This window comes from Suricata suricatta, chromosome 17 (genome assembly GCF_006229205.1).
Source record: "Suricata suricatta isolate VVHF042 chromosome 17, meerkat_22Aug2017_6uvM2_HiC, whole genome shotgun sequence".
Taxonomy (NCBI): domain Eukaryota; kingdom Metazoa; phylum Chordata; class Mammalia; order Carnivora; family Herpestidae; genus Suricata; species Suricata suricatta.
Window position 1 is genome coordinate 27,275,060 of NC_043716.1, and position 12,590 is coordinate 27,287,649.

General features: G+C 47.5%; 1 long non-coding RNA gene across 1 annotated transcript; it reads left to right on the forward strand.

Annotated features, from left to right (window-relative positions):
* Positions 1-401: 401 nt before the first annotated feature.
* On the forward strand, positions 402-12,274 carry LOC115282572. The gene is made up of 2 exons (XR_003904695.1): positions 402-616; positions 11,036-12,274. It is a non-coding gene; the product is annotated as an uncharacterized LOC115282572 (long non-coding RNA).
* The last annotated feature ends 316 nt before the right edge of the window (positions 12,275-12,590 follow it).

The following is a 12,590-nucleotide window of genomic DNA, read 5'->3' on the forward strand; positions in this document are numbered from 1 at the left end:
AGAGGAAGGAAGGAGCTAACGGAGCCGAGCCCCTCCAGACTGCTCAGATCAGTGTTTCCTAACCTTCTCCAGTCAATGACAAAATCTGCGAATTTGCTGGGAGAGCAGTGTAGGCGATGTGGAGTAGTGGAAAAAACCCAGGCCTTGTGGAGTCAGACCTGGGACTCAAGCCCTGATCGATGGCTTTGTCTTGTGACATTAGGGGAGCTGGTGAATAACTTGACCCTCAGTTCCCTTGTCTGTAAAGCAGGGATCCTGACATCTCCCTCATCAAGTTGCTCTGCGGGTTAAGTAAGAGCAGGAACAAAGTTCTTGGCACGGAGTCAGTCTTTGCTCTCAGTGCTCAGAAGGTTCTCAGCAACTGTTGCTTCCCACTGGGTGGAGGCACAGAGAAGGAACAAAAGACCAGGATTGTGTACCTTTTCACCAGCTCCTGGTCTAACCGCTTCTCTTTCCTCGGCCCCTCCCCCAGCTATCTCTTTTATCTCCTTCCAACCTTCTAGCACCAGACCAATCAATGGGCCAATCAATGGAGCGATTAAAAAAGAAAAAGACAAAGGAGGAAACTGAAGAACAGCCTGGGAACTCATCCACTATCTGAGCTTACCCAGTGCTGGTAGGTTTCACCGGAAAACTTGCTTTTATTTAATTATTTTTAAGTGGGGGAGGGGAGAAATCAGTGTCTTAATGGCATTCCTTCTGTTTCTTCTTTCTTTCCTCATTTTTGCCACCCCACCCCCATCCTAAACCTTGCTCCTTTCTTCCTCCCTGATGTGCCCCCAGACTGTGGAGGGAAGCCAGAGGGTCACTACCTAGAGGTCCAACAGAAGAAAATGGCTCCAACCTCAGAAAATACTGTTGCTGGGGCAGGAGTTTCTGGAACTCTCTCTGGTCCTGCTCCCAGTGAAGAAGGGCAGGGGGGTATGGCAGTGAGGTCTGGAGAGCCAGAGAGATCTATCTATGTCCTTCCCACTGCTGTCCTGTGTCCCTCTCACTTCATTTGACTTTGGTTTGTCTGTAGGTGGGCTGTGGGACCCCCCTACCACTGGTCACCTGGGATGCTACTAGGGGACACCAGGTCTGAGGGTGCCACTGAGGTGCCTTACCGAGGCAGAGCTCTGGCCTCTCTCCTCTTCAGGTCTCAGTCAAAAGCCTGGGTGGCTCAGTCGGTTAAGCGTCCAACTTCGGTTAGGTCACGAACTCATGGTTCGTGGGTTCTAGCCCCGCATTGGGATCTGTGCTGACAGCTCAGAGCCTGGAGCCTGTCTTCAGATTTTGTGTCTCCCTCTCTCTCTGACCTTCCCCTGCTCGTGCTGTCTGTCTCTCAAAAATAAATTAAAAACAAATTTAAAAAACCCAAAAAACCAAAAGAGCTGGGCTCCAGTCGTGGCCCTGGCTACTCCTCCTGTGACCATGGCTTTGGGCAAGTCACTTAACCCTTCTGAGGGGCGTTCAGTTCCAGCACAGCGGTGGAGCCTAATGGATCCTTTCGAAGTGTGCTTGTTGAGTGAATGAATGGACAAATGTACAGTTTCTCCGTCTACATGTAGGGACACTAGTACTTGCTCCAAGGATATTTTGGGGTGCAGAACCCCAAGAAGATGCTGCTTGTGGCAGCAATTTGTAAACTCAAGGCTTCTGCAGTTACACAAAATAAGGATGCAGGGCAGAAGGAAGTGGCTGCTGGAGCTGGATTCTCCCGAGGAGGCAAGCAGAGCCCAGGACTGTGGACTCAGGAGAGGGGGAGCATGGCCCGTCTGGTCTCTGCTTGCTGAGGAATTGGGCGGGAAATGCCGGGTTGCTTCTCAGCCCCCTTCCTGGGTGCTTTCTTTCAATCAATCCCAAGCATGCTCGGGATTCTCGCTTGAATATGAAAACCAAAGAGAGTTGGATTCTGGGCTTTATCACCAGCCTCAACCTGGCTACAGCCAGGTGAGGTGAGCCAGCCCTGCCCCATCTCAGCAGCGAGGGTCCCCCACACTCCTGGAATTCATCCCCTTCCTCCGGCCAGCCCCCTGCAAGGAACCATGTCCCCTGCCCTGGCATATAGAGCACTTTGGCTCCTCAGGTCTTCCAGCCCCTTCAAGGTATAACTCAGGGGCGACAGGCTCCTGTCACCATGTCTGTGCAGCTCTGAGCCGACTCTGTGCAGGACGAGGAGAGGGGGCGCTCAGTGCCTGGCTCACCTCAGTGAGTGTGTCCGGTCCAGCTGCCCTCCTGGGGCCCCTGAGCTTAGAGCAAGAGGCAGCCAGCTTAATCCCGGGAAGTTTCCACCCGAAATAAATCCTAAGAAGGCACAGCTGGTCTTTGGCCACCGTGCCCCATTCCTAACTTTCTGACTTTTGGTTGTGAGAGAAGAGAAAGGGGCCGTGGGAGACAAGCCAGAAGAGCAGGAGGGCTCTGGCGGGTAGAGGGCACCCGAATGTTCCACGGTCCTGTGCAGGCCGGCCCTGCTTCTCCTGCCTTCTCCACTGCAGCGTGTTCTCAAGGTTGGAGCTGTTTATTCCTTCCTTTTTGATGATTGATCGACACACTTACTGTGGCTTCTTTTTTAAAAGAACCACTTTGAATACCTGTAAAAGTCAAAAAGGTCAAATTTAGGAAAATCTCACAGGCAGGACTTAGTTCCCCTGCGTGGTTGATGTATCATTAATAACTGTGTTATAATATTAAAGTATAATTGATTATCATTGTTATTATATAATAATATTAATGAAGTTAATTAATATTATAATTACTGTTAGTGGAAGATAGATGACAGATACTTGTGGCTCAACGACACATATGTTGCCAGGCCCCCAAGGGGTTACTCTGAGATCTGAAGGACCTGAACGTACTTGACTGTCGTATTGAGGAGAATAGAGCTTTCAGGTAAAATCAAGACCCCAGTGACCCGTAGGCGATGTCAGCCTTAAAAAAAAATAAAAGAACTGAGTGTGCCTCCACTGTTAACTGACATTTAAAAATAGCTCCTTTAGCCCACAGTTGAGGCAGGGGATGGCCTGCGACAGCAGCCGGGGCCCTGGATGGGGCTCCTGGAGACCCCAGGCCAGCCCCAACTCATCCACACTTGGCCGTGTGACTTTGGAAAGTTCTTCAACCTTTTTAGCCATTTGTAAAATAAGGAGGTTGAACTACATGACCTTGGGAGCCCTGTTCTTTGGGTCTGTGGGTCCTCGAAGAGCTGCAGTGGACAAGCGAGTACATCCCAAGACTTACTAAATACTTGTTTCAGCTCCTGTCACTTTAAAATTTTGATTATGGAAGCACTCATGACGGTAGAGAGAATGGTATGATTTTCCATGTTTATCATGTAGACTTAGCCATTATTAGTGTTTTGCTCTATTTGCTCATCTCCATCTTTTCTGAAGATTTTACTTATCTATATATTTTTTATATTTTAAATTATTTTCATTTTAAAACTTTTTTAATGTTTATTTTTTATTTTTTTATGTTTATTTATTTTTGAAGGAGAGAGAGACAGAGGATGAGTAGAGAAGGGGCAGAGAGAGAGAGGGAGACCCGGAATCCGAAGCAGGCTCCAGTCTTGGAGCTGTCAGCACAGAGCCTGATGTGGGGCTTGAACCCACCGACAGTGAGATCATGACTTGAGCTGAAGTCGGATGGATGCTTAACTGACTGAGCCACCCAGTGCCCCAGTTTTTTATTTTATTTTTAGAGAGAGAGAGAGCGCACACATGAGTGGGGAAGAGGGGCAGAGAGGAAGAGAGAGAGAATGAAAGAGAATCCCAAGCAGGCTCCATGCTCAGCAGTAGAGTCTGAGGTGGGGCTTGACCCCACAGCCCTGGGTTCATGACCTGAGCCGAAATCAAGAGTCAGGCTCCCCATCTGGTGCCTCTGGCCCATCCCTGACCCAGGTGCCTCATCTCTATTTTAAAGCAAGTCCAGACATAACCTCTCTCACTCAAGGCTTCACCCTACTTCTCTGAAAGAAGACCTTTACTTACATCAAGACCCTTACCATTGTGAAGCCCAACAAAATGGTAATTAACAGTAATTCTGTAATGTTACCTAGTGACCAGTTTACATTCATTCCTCACTGACCCCTGAATAGGTTCTCTGTCTCTTCCTACCTCTGCCCGTCCCTGGGGCCAACCAGGGTTCACTATTTTCAGTTAGGTGCTTCAGGTGATTACCTCCGCACATCAGTTGACACCCCCTCCCACAGCCCTTCTATTTTGGGTTGAATTGTGTACTCCTTCCCCCCTCAAAAAGAGACGTTGAAGTCCTAACTGCTGGTCCCTGTGAGTGTGACCTTATTTGGCAATAGGTCATGGCCGAGTAGAGCAGACCCTTAATCCAATGACTGGCACCCTTATCAGGAGAGAGAGCTTTGGAAACAGACACTCACAAAGCGGGAAGTCAGCCCGTGGAGACCGAGGCAGAGATCAGAGCAGTGCAGCCATGAGCCAAGGAGTGCGGAGGGTTGCCAGCCACCATTGGGGTTGGGGGGAGGCTGGGTGAGCAAGGCAGGAATCTCTCTGGAGCAGCCAGAGAGAGCTTGGCTCTGCTGACACTTCGATTTCAGACTCCTGACCTCCAGATGGTGCGAGAGAAATTACTGCTGTGTTAAGTCACTCCATTTGTGGCAATGAGTTCTGGCAACATGAGGAAACTGACATGATCCATCTACCTTTGGAACGTTACTGTAAGGGAAACGTTGGGTTTCCACCTTCCTACGCAGGGAAAGCCCCGTTCTTCCTCCCTCCTGCGTTTCTCCTTGTGACTCCCCTTTACCACCCACATAAAACTTTATTTCTGATCACCAATGTGGTGAGGTGAGGTGGGAGTGCTGGTGTCCCCACAACCAGCTCGGTGGCTTACAATGTAATTTCATTCTGACTCTACCCAGATATGGTGTCAGATCCCACAGGTTAAGGGCTCAATCCCGCAAAACTGTCCCTCATCACCCCCCACCCCCCATATGCACAGGCAGTTGAAAGTCTAGATTATCACCTACACTTCTCACCAACCGGCTGTAGATTGCATGTTCCAGCGACCTTCCTCTTGGGTCCGATTGATTTCTAGAGCAGCTCACAGAAATCCGGGCAGCACTTCCTTACGTTTGCCGGTTTATTAAGGGATAGGAGACTAAGGACACAGCTGAACGTCCAGATGGAAGAGACACATGGGACGAGGTGTAGGGGGAGGGTGCGGGCCCCGGGCCCTCTCTGGGTGCACCACTTTCCCAGCACCCCCTTCCCCCCCCACCCCAGTTGGATTTTCCAATGACCAGCCCTCATCCAAGAGCCACCCAGGGTCACCTCATTAGAACAAAAGGCACTCCTATCATGCAGGAAATTACAAGGGATTCAGGAGCTCAGGTAGGAGCTGAGGGCAGAGACCAGGACGTACGCCTTACTACGAATCACAATATTATAATCACGTAAAGTACTTACTATTTCTGGTTCCATCCACTACCTCTTGACTCCCTACTTTGTACAATGAGGGTAAAAACTAAGGGTTTAAACACAGGTGGATGGCCCCAGGGTGTGAGAAGTCAAAGAGACCAGGAACAGCCCTGGTGTCTCAGTCGGTTGAGCATCCGACTTCGGCTGGTCACGATCTTGTGGTTCATGAGTTCAAGCCCCACATTCTATGTTGACAGTTAGCTTAGAGCCTTCAGATTCTGTGTCTCCCCCTCCCCTCTCTCTGTCCCTCTCTTATTTGTGCTGTCTCTCTCTCTTTCTAAAATAAATAAAGCATAAAAAAGGGTGGATGCCTTCTGCTCCCAGGGCCTCCACGGCTCCGTCTTCTCAGCCTGCAGAGACACTGGCCGCCTGGACACCATGTCCACAGCTCTGTGTCCCAGAGAGAGGAGCAGACGTTTGACGGAGAGAACTGCCCAGAGTCAAGGTGATTTCATTCCCCTCCAGGCACCAGCCTCTTGGGTCTGCCTGCTGCCCTGCTGCCTCACCCAGGCCCGTTCCTCTGGAAATGTCCCAGACACTGGCTGTGGAGACGGGCCCCTCATACAGCAGCTCCTTCTGAGTCCCGCCCTGACGTTAAGCCATTGGCATGCGTTGGGGGACACTGGAAAATGGCTGCGTGATGCCCCTTCCCCTTATTTCTGCAGGAATGTTGTTACTAACCATCTTTTCCATGATGAAGACCCATGGACGAAATTCCTGTCTCATCTTGATTTCAAGAAAACCTGTGTTGCTTCTGAAAAATGGTAGTTTATTTTTGTAGTCCTGGCCAATCTGGTACCTTAGTGTCCCTCTTAGTTTTGGCTGTGAGTAAATTCAGAGATGAATTTACAGTCACATGCAGCTCACAGTCACATAGAAACTTATGATGGCGTGTGTTTTGATAATTACAAACTATATCAGGTGTACAAAAATTACAGAGAATAGGGGCACCTGGGTGGCTCAGTCAGTTAAGCATTCGACTTTGGCTCAGGTCATGATCTCATCACTTGTGGGTTTGAGCCCTGTGTCGGGCTCTGTGCTGACAGCTCAGAGCCTGGAGCTTGTCTTCAGATTCTGTGTCCCCCTCCCCCTCTCTGACCCTCCCCTGCTCGCGCTGTCTCTATCTCTCAAAAAAAAAACCCATTAAAAATTATAAAAAAAATTACAGAGAATACACAGCAAGTGTCCTACCCCCCAGCATCAGATGTAGAACTTAGCAAAGACAAACGCAGCTCTCTGAGCACCTGGTCCCGACCCCAGTCGCCCTCCTCCCAGCCCTGTGGGAGGGCTCTTCTTGGACTTCTTTACCCTTTCCTATTTAAAAAAGAATACTTTTTCTCCAAACACATGCTTCTGTAACAAACATATGGTTTTTACATATTTAAAGAGATTCTGTAAGTGGTTTCATAGTATATGTATTGCTCTATAATTTGTTCTTTTTTACTCGAAGATAATGTTTTTCTTTTTAGGTTTATCTATTTTGAGAGAGAGTGCAAGCAGGGGAGGGGCAGAGAGAGAGGAGAGAGAATCCCAAGCAGGCTCAGCACCGTCAGTGCAGAGCCAGACGTGGGGCTCGAACTCACAAATGATGAGATCATGGCCTGACCTGAAATCAAGAGTTGGACGCTTAACTGACAGAGCCACCCAGCCACCCCAAGGATTATGTTTTGAAATTTAGCGGTGCTGCCACATGTAGCTCTAGTTAATTCATTTATTGTGACTGCGTAGTATTCCACTAGAAGAGAAGACAAACGATTTTGTGGTGTCTCGGAGTTGGGCCCTGGGGCAGAATGCCAGGGTTCAACTCCTAGCTCTGCCACTTGACTAGTTCTGCGACCTTGGGCAAATTAACCTCTCTATGCATCATTTTCCCCGGCTATAAAATGGGCAAATGATAGTACTCACCTCAGAAAGTTGATGTGAAGATGACATGATGTAATAGACGTGAAGCATTGAAAATATGCCTGGCACCCAGCGTGCACTACGTAAGAGCTGGCTAGCACTGTTACACCACACGTTCCTATTGGTGGACGTGTCCAGTTTTTCCCGTCTCGGGGATGGTGCAGGGAACATTGTTACATGGTTCCTTTGTGCACATGTGCAAGAGAGAGTCCCTCCGAGCCAGGGCACACACCTGGGCGTGGATTGCTCAGCTGTCAGGTGTGCCCATCTTTGCTTTTTTGAGTGCATGAGTGTGCCCATTGTTCCTACCTGGCCCATTCTCACTGTTGTTTTGGTCCAGTGTCTTTGCCTCAATTTTGCTAAATCTTTCTTATCCTTTCTTTGTCTGAATGTCCCCATCGATTGACCTTTTTAAGTTCATCTATTTTGAGAGAGACGGAGACAGTGCAAGTGGGGCAGGGGCAGAGAGAGGAAGACCAAGAATCCCAAGCAGGCTCCATGCCGTCGGTGCAGAACCCCACGTGGCGCTTGAACTCATCAAACTGCGAGCTCATGACCTGAGCTGAAACCAAGAGTCGGATGCTTAACCAAATGAGCCACTCAGGCGCCCGCCCATCTACTTATTTGTATCCTAGTACGTATTGCTGTAAGCATTTTCTTGCCCAAAGGGAGGAATTAGCCCTTTTTCTTTTGAATGATGCAGGACATAATTACATAACAATTAGACGAGACCCCACAGAATGAAGAGCACAATACCCGGGGGCTAATGCTGCCCCAGCCTGGACCTGCAGGATTCATTAAGGCTGCTAATGTGGATTAGCTGAGTGCTTACTATGTCATAGGGCTTTGCATACATTATCCTGTTCAATCTCATAGCAACGCCATGAGTAGGACCATTACTCCCAGAACCTTGACTCAGATGAGGCCGTCTGATGCCAGAAGCTGGGCTCTTAATCAGGACCTCCTTAATCAGGCTGTCATGTGAGGTGGCTCGGGCTGCACACTGCACAACTCTAGGGGGCAGCATTTTGCACAGACTGCGATGCGAATGGTGCCCCTTGGGTTTGTACAGTGCAGTGCAGTGGTCCTGGCCTTCCAAGTAAGAGCTTAAAGAAAACGCTTTCTACCTACTTGACAGGCTTAGAAGGGTAGCCCCTACTACCCACTGAGGAGCTTTTCTGCTCAGGATTTATAGGACTTTCTTAAGGTCATGGTTCTTCATGTTTTAAAAGCCTACCGGCATGAGAGCCCTCCCGCCTATATAAACATTTGTTGAGGAAGGGGGCGCCCAGCGTGGGCCCCGCATGCTGACACCAACCATGTAAGGTCACGGACTCGGCCGCTGTTCGTGGCTTTCCCCCTTGGCCACCGCAGACTTATTGAGCCATATATTATGAGTGCGGCTTGCTCCGATGATGTGTTATGGATAAATCATTAAGGAGGCAGCTCACCGCGGTGATGTATTGGGGTAATAGATCATCAGAGTGAAGTCTTCTGCCGACACACGGGCTGGCTCAAAGGGTGGTGTCATTCAGGGAAGAATTAGCCCAGCAGCAGATCTGGCTTAATTACAGGATAAAAGGTTTGTGAATGATAGGCTGAAGTCTTCAGCGCTGGCATTTTGATTCTTGATGTAAAAATGTAATTGGGCTTCCTGAGAGAATTTTTGATTATTTTCAAACAGCCTTCTGCTTTATCACAACAGCACACCCGGCCACATGGTTGCAGGGGTATGTTTCATTGGGGGGGGGTGTCTCTGGCCCTTTCCGCATCTGAATTATTGTCGTCCTTTAATTTGTAGGTCACAGAATGAGTAAAAGGAGATAAAATCCAGGAGGTCTGCCTTGAAGGCCTTCAGAATGATGTCCTTAGCAACCAGACCACTGGAATTGAGTGATTTATTCAAATCATCATTAACAAAGGCAGTGGTTCTCTACTAGATCTCTGTGCACGTGTGAGAAACATGGGCAGCGGTGTGTGTGTGCATGTGCGTGTTTGTGTGTGCACGCGCGTGCGTGTGCGTGTGTCTGAGGACATCAGCGTCTTAGGGATAGTAATAATCATCATGTTTATCAGACACTTAACATTGTGCTGAGGCTTTGCATGTATTATTTAATCTCACTTAGTCCGTACGACAATGTTGTCAGACAGACATTACTCTTCTTCTTCTCATTTTCCAGTTGAAAAAACCAGCTGAGAGCAGGCATCGCTGGCCAAGGTTGCACAGTGGCTCAGTGGCACATCCAGTGAACCTGACCTTGCGGGGGGCCTCCTGCAGTCTTTCCTTCCCACCTCCAGACACCCTTCCTTTGAGGACCCCAAACCAGCGTGCCTGTGAACTGCGGGCCTCAGTGGGTGCAATTGAAGATCCTTTGTTGAAAATTGATTATTTTGTTTTGTTTCTTAAATTTTATCGTTTATTTTTGAGAGAGAGCGAGAGAGCATGATTAAGAGAGGGGCAGAGAGAGAGGGAGACACAGTATCTGAAGCCAGCTCCAGGCTCCAAGCTCCGAGCTGTCAGCACAGAGCCCGATGCGGGGCTTGAACTCCTGAATCTTGAGATCATGACCTGAGCTGAAGTCAGACACTTCACCAACTGAGGCACCCAGGTGCCCCTTGATTATTTTGTTTTAAGACACATAAATCAAACCTCAGGTATTCATAGGGTTCCAAATTTATTTTGAGTTGGTTATTTCATTATTATTAATTATATTTTTTAACGTTTATTTATTTTTGAGAGAGAGACAGAGACAGAGTATGAGCAGGGGAGGGGCAGAGAGAGGGGGAGACACAGAATCCAAAGCAGGTTTCAGGCTCCACGCTGTCAGCACAGAGCCCAATGCGGGGCTTGAACCCATGATCTGTGAGAGATCATGACCTGAGCTGTAGTTGGATGCCTAACCGACTGAGCCACCCAGGTGCCCTGATTTTTATTATCATTTTAAAAATTTTATTATTTATATTATACATATTATTTTATTAGTATTTATGTTATTATTTTTTTGAGAGAGGGAGAGAGAGGGAGAGTGACCATGCACATGTGCACATGTGCACAAGAGGGGGAGGGGGCAGAGGGAGAAAGAGAATCTCAAGCAGGCTCCTGCCCAGCACTGAGCCCAACATGGGCCTGGATCCCACGACCGTGAGGTCCTGACCTAAGCTGAAATCAAGAGTAGGATGCTTAACTGATGGAGCCTCCCAGACAGCCTGAGTTTGTTATTTCTTGAGAAACTTGTAGGATGAGCCTTCCTAGCAATGGCAAGCAAAACTATTTGGGCCAACTCTCCCACTGCATAAAATAACTTTTGAAATCTTCTTAAATAGTATTGTTAACAGAACAGTAAGAAATGACTAGGTCAACAGACAGAAGAGTAGGAACCACAGAGGTGGTGGGCACAGAGGCTGCCTTTGCCTCCAGGGTTACTGATCCTGGGTGGCCTTGCTGCCTACTGGAAAGAGAGGGCCAGGAGCCAGCCCAAGGAGGGGGGCAGGCCAGGGCAGTCTGGAAGTGGAGCACCGGCCCCACAGAATTACAACACAAGGTTCCAATTACCAGACTGTCCTGGTCCAGGAAATCTCAGGCCTTGCACTTGGTTTAATTTAGGCCCAGACTGCTATGGCTCTCAGGAGTTACAGAAGCAAATTTTGGGCATAGGTACTTTTCCATTAGGTCTTATGTTATTCCTGTCAATAATTTTTAGGACTGGACTGTTGTGGTCAGTGATAACCAGACACACAAGGAAACACGACTCCATGAGTGAGAACCAGCAAAAACAGACAATAGAAGCTGATCTACAAAGACTTTCGATATTGAAGTCATCAGACTACAGACAACAAATGACTTTTCCTCCTTACGATGCTTAAACCATAACGTAAGTTTGAAGATGTCTTCGGAGAGCAGAAAACAACAAGGAAGAAGTTGCTACAGGACAGCTACCTACCCACTCTTCTTCCTTCTCACTCCTCAGCTCCGTCCCCTAAAGAAGAAAGAAATTCTGAGCAGCAGAATTCAATATGGAAAGCTCACAACACTCACTTGAAGAGACATTGTTCTGTCCTCAATATGCTTATTTTCAACAAAGAATGTCAAACATAGAACTTCCTTTTGGCCTTTATTTGTGACTTTAAAAAATTATAATTTGGAAAGTGCCTTTTATATGGAAGTAAGAAACACCTGTTGACAAATTGACTGAAAAACCTTGAAATCAGACAACAGACAATATACCACACCCCTATTCTGCAAAAAAAAAAAAAAGGAGTATACAATCTCACATTTTTAAATCGTCATAGAAAGTATAATATTACATTTGATATGTAAGTGTTAAAATCTGACATGTAAGTGGCTATGATGTAGGATATCAGACTAAAACATCAGTTAAAAACACGGGCTCTGCCTTAGGCGGACTGGTTGGGTTTCTAGCTCTTCCATACACATTTCATAATCTTGGGCAAATTACTTGACTTCTCTGAGCCCCAGTTTGCTCATCAACAAAATGGGGATAATAATAGCACTGCACCTGATTCAAAGGGTTGAAGGAGCCAAAAAACATCCTGGGTGGCAAAAGCTTTCAGTTTGCTGACACACGAAACGTGCCATAGTGACTTTGGCTCCTTGGAACCACATTTCCACCTCCAGGTGAAGTTGACATTTGCATTTTCCTTGTATTTAGGTCCGGGAAGGATTTATGTAAAAAGATTGATTCCCTATGTGTCATTCATCAGAAAAACTCTTTTACCATGAACAGGTGATGAGATTTGGCTCCTGGGGGCTGGCTCAAGGCTGCTCAGGCTCGGTTACCTACAGGGAACCTTTTCATAAAGAAAGCCACTTACTGTGGCCTCTAAAATCAAGGGCATCTCCTTGTGAAGGTAGAAATCCAGGGAAGATAAGATTGATAATCCTGCATTGCAGAATTTATTAAAGATGTCCAGATTAAGAATTGGGTTGTCTGTCAATCAATCAGCCTGTTTTCTACGGTTTTCTCTGTCATTTACTAAAAATATTCCTGTAGAACACTGAACCCCCCGTAGAGAGCATAATGGCCAAGCTTGCTTCCCTTCCTTTCAGAAGGACAAGCTTGGTTGTGTTCTCTAGCAGATGTCCCTGGGTTTGTCCTTGTCTTGCAGAAGGCTTTACTATTAATACTGAGAGTTTTCTTGAGTCCTATGATTCAAAGTGAGGAAAAAGGGCACATGAGTGAAATTCACCAATGAACTGTGGTTTATGCTGCATTCTGCCTTCTTTGTGTAGGTTCC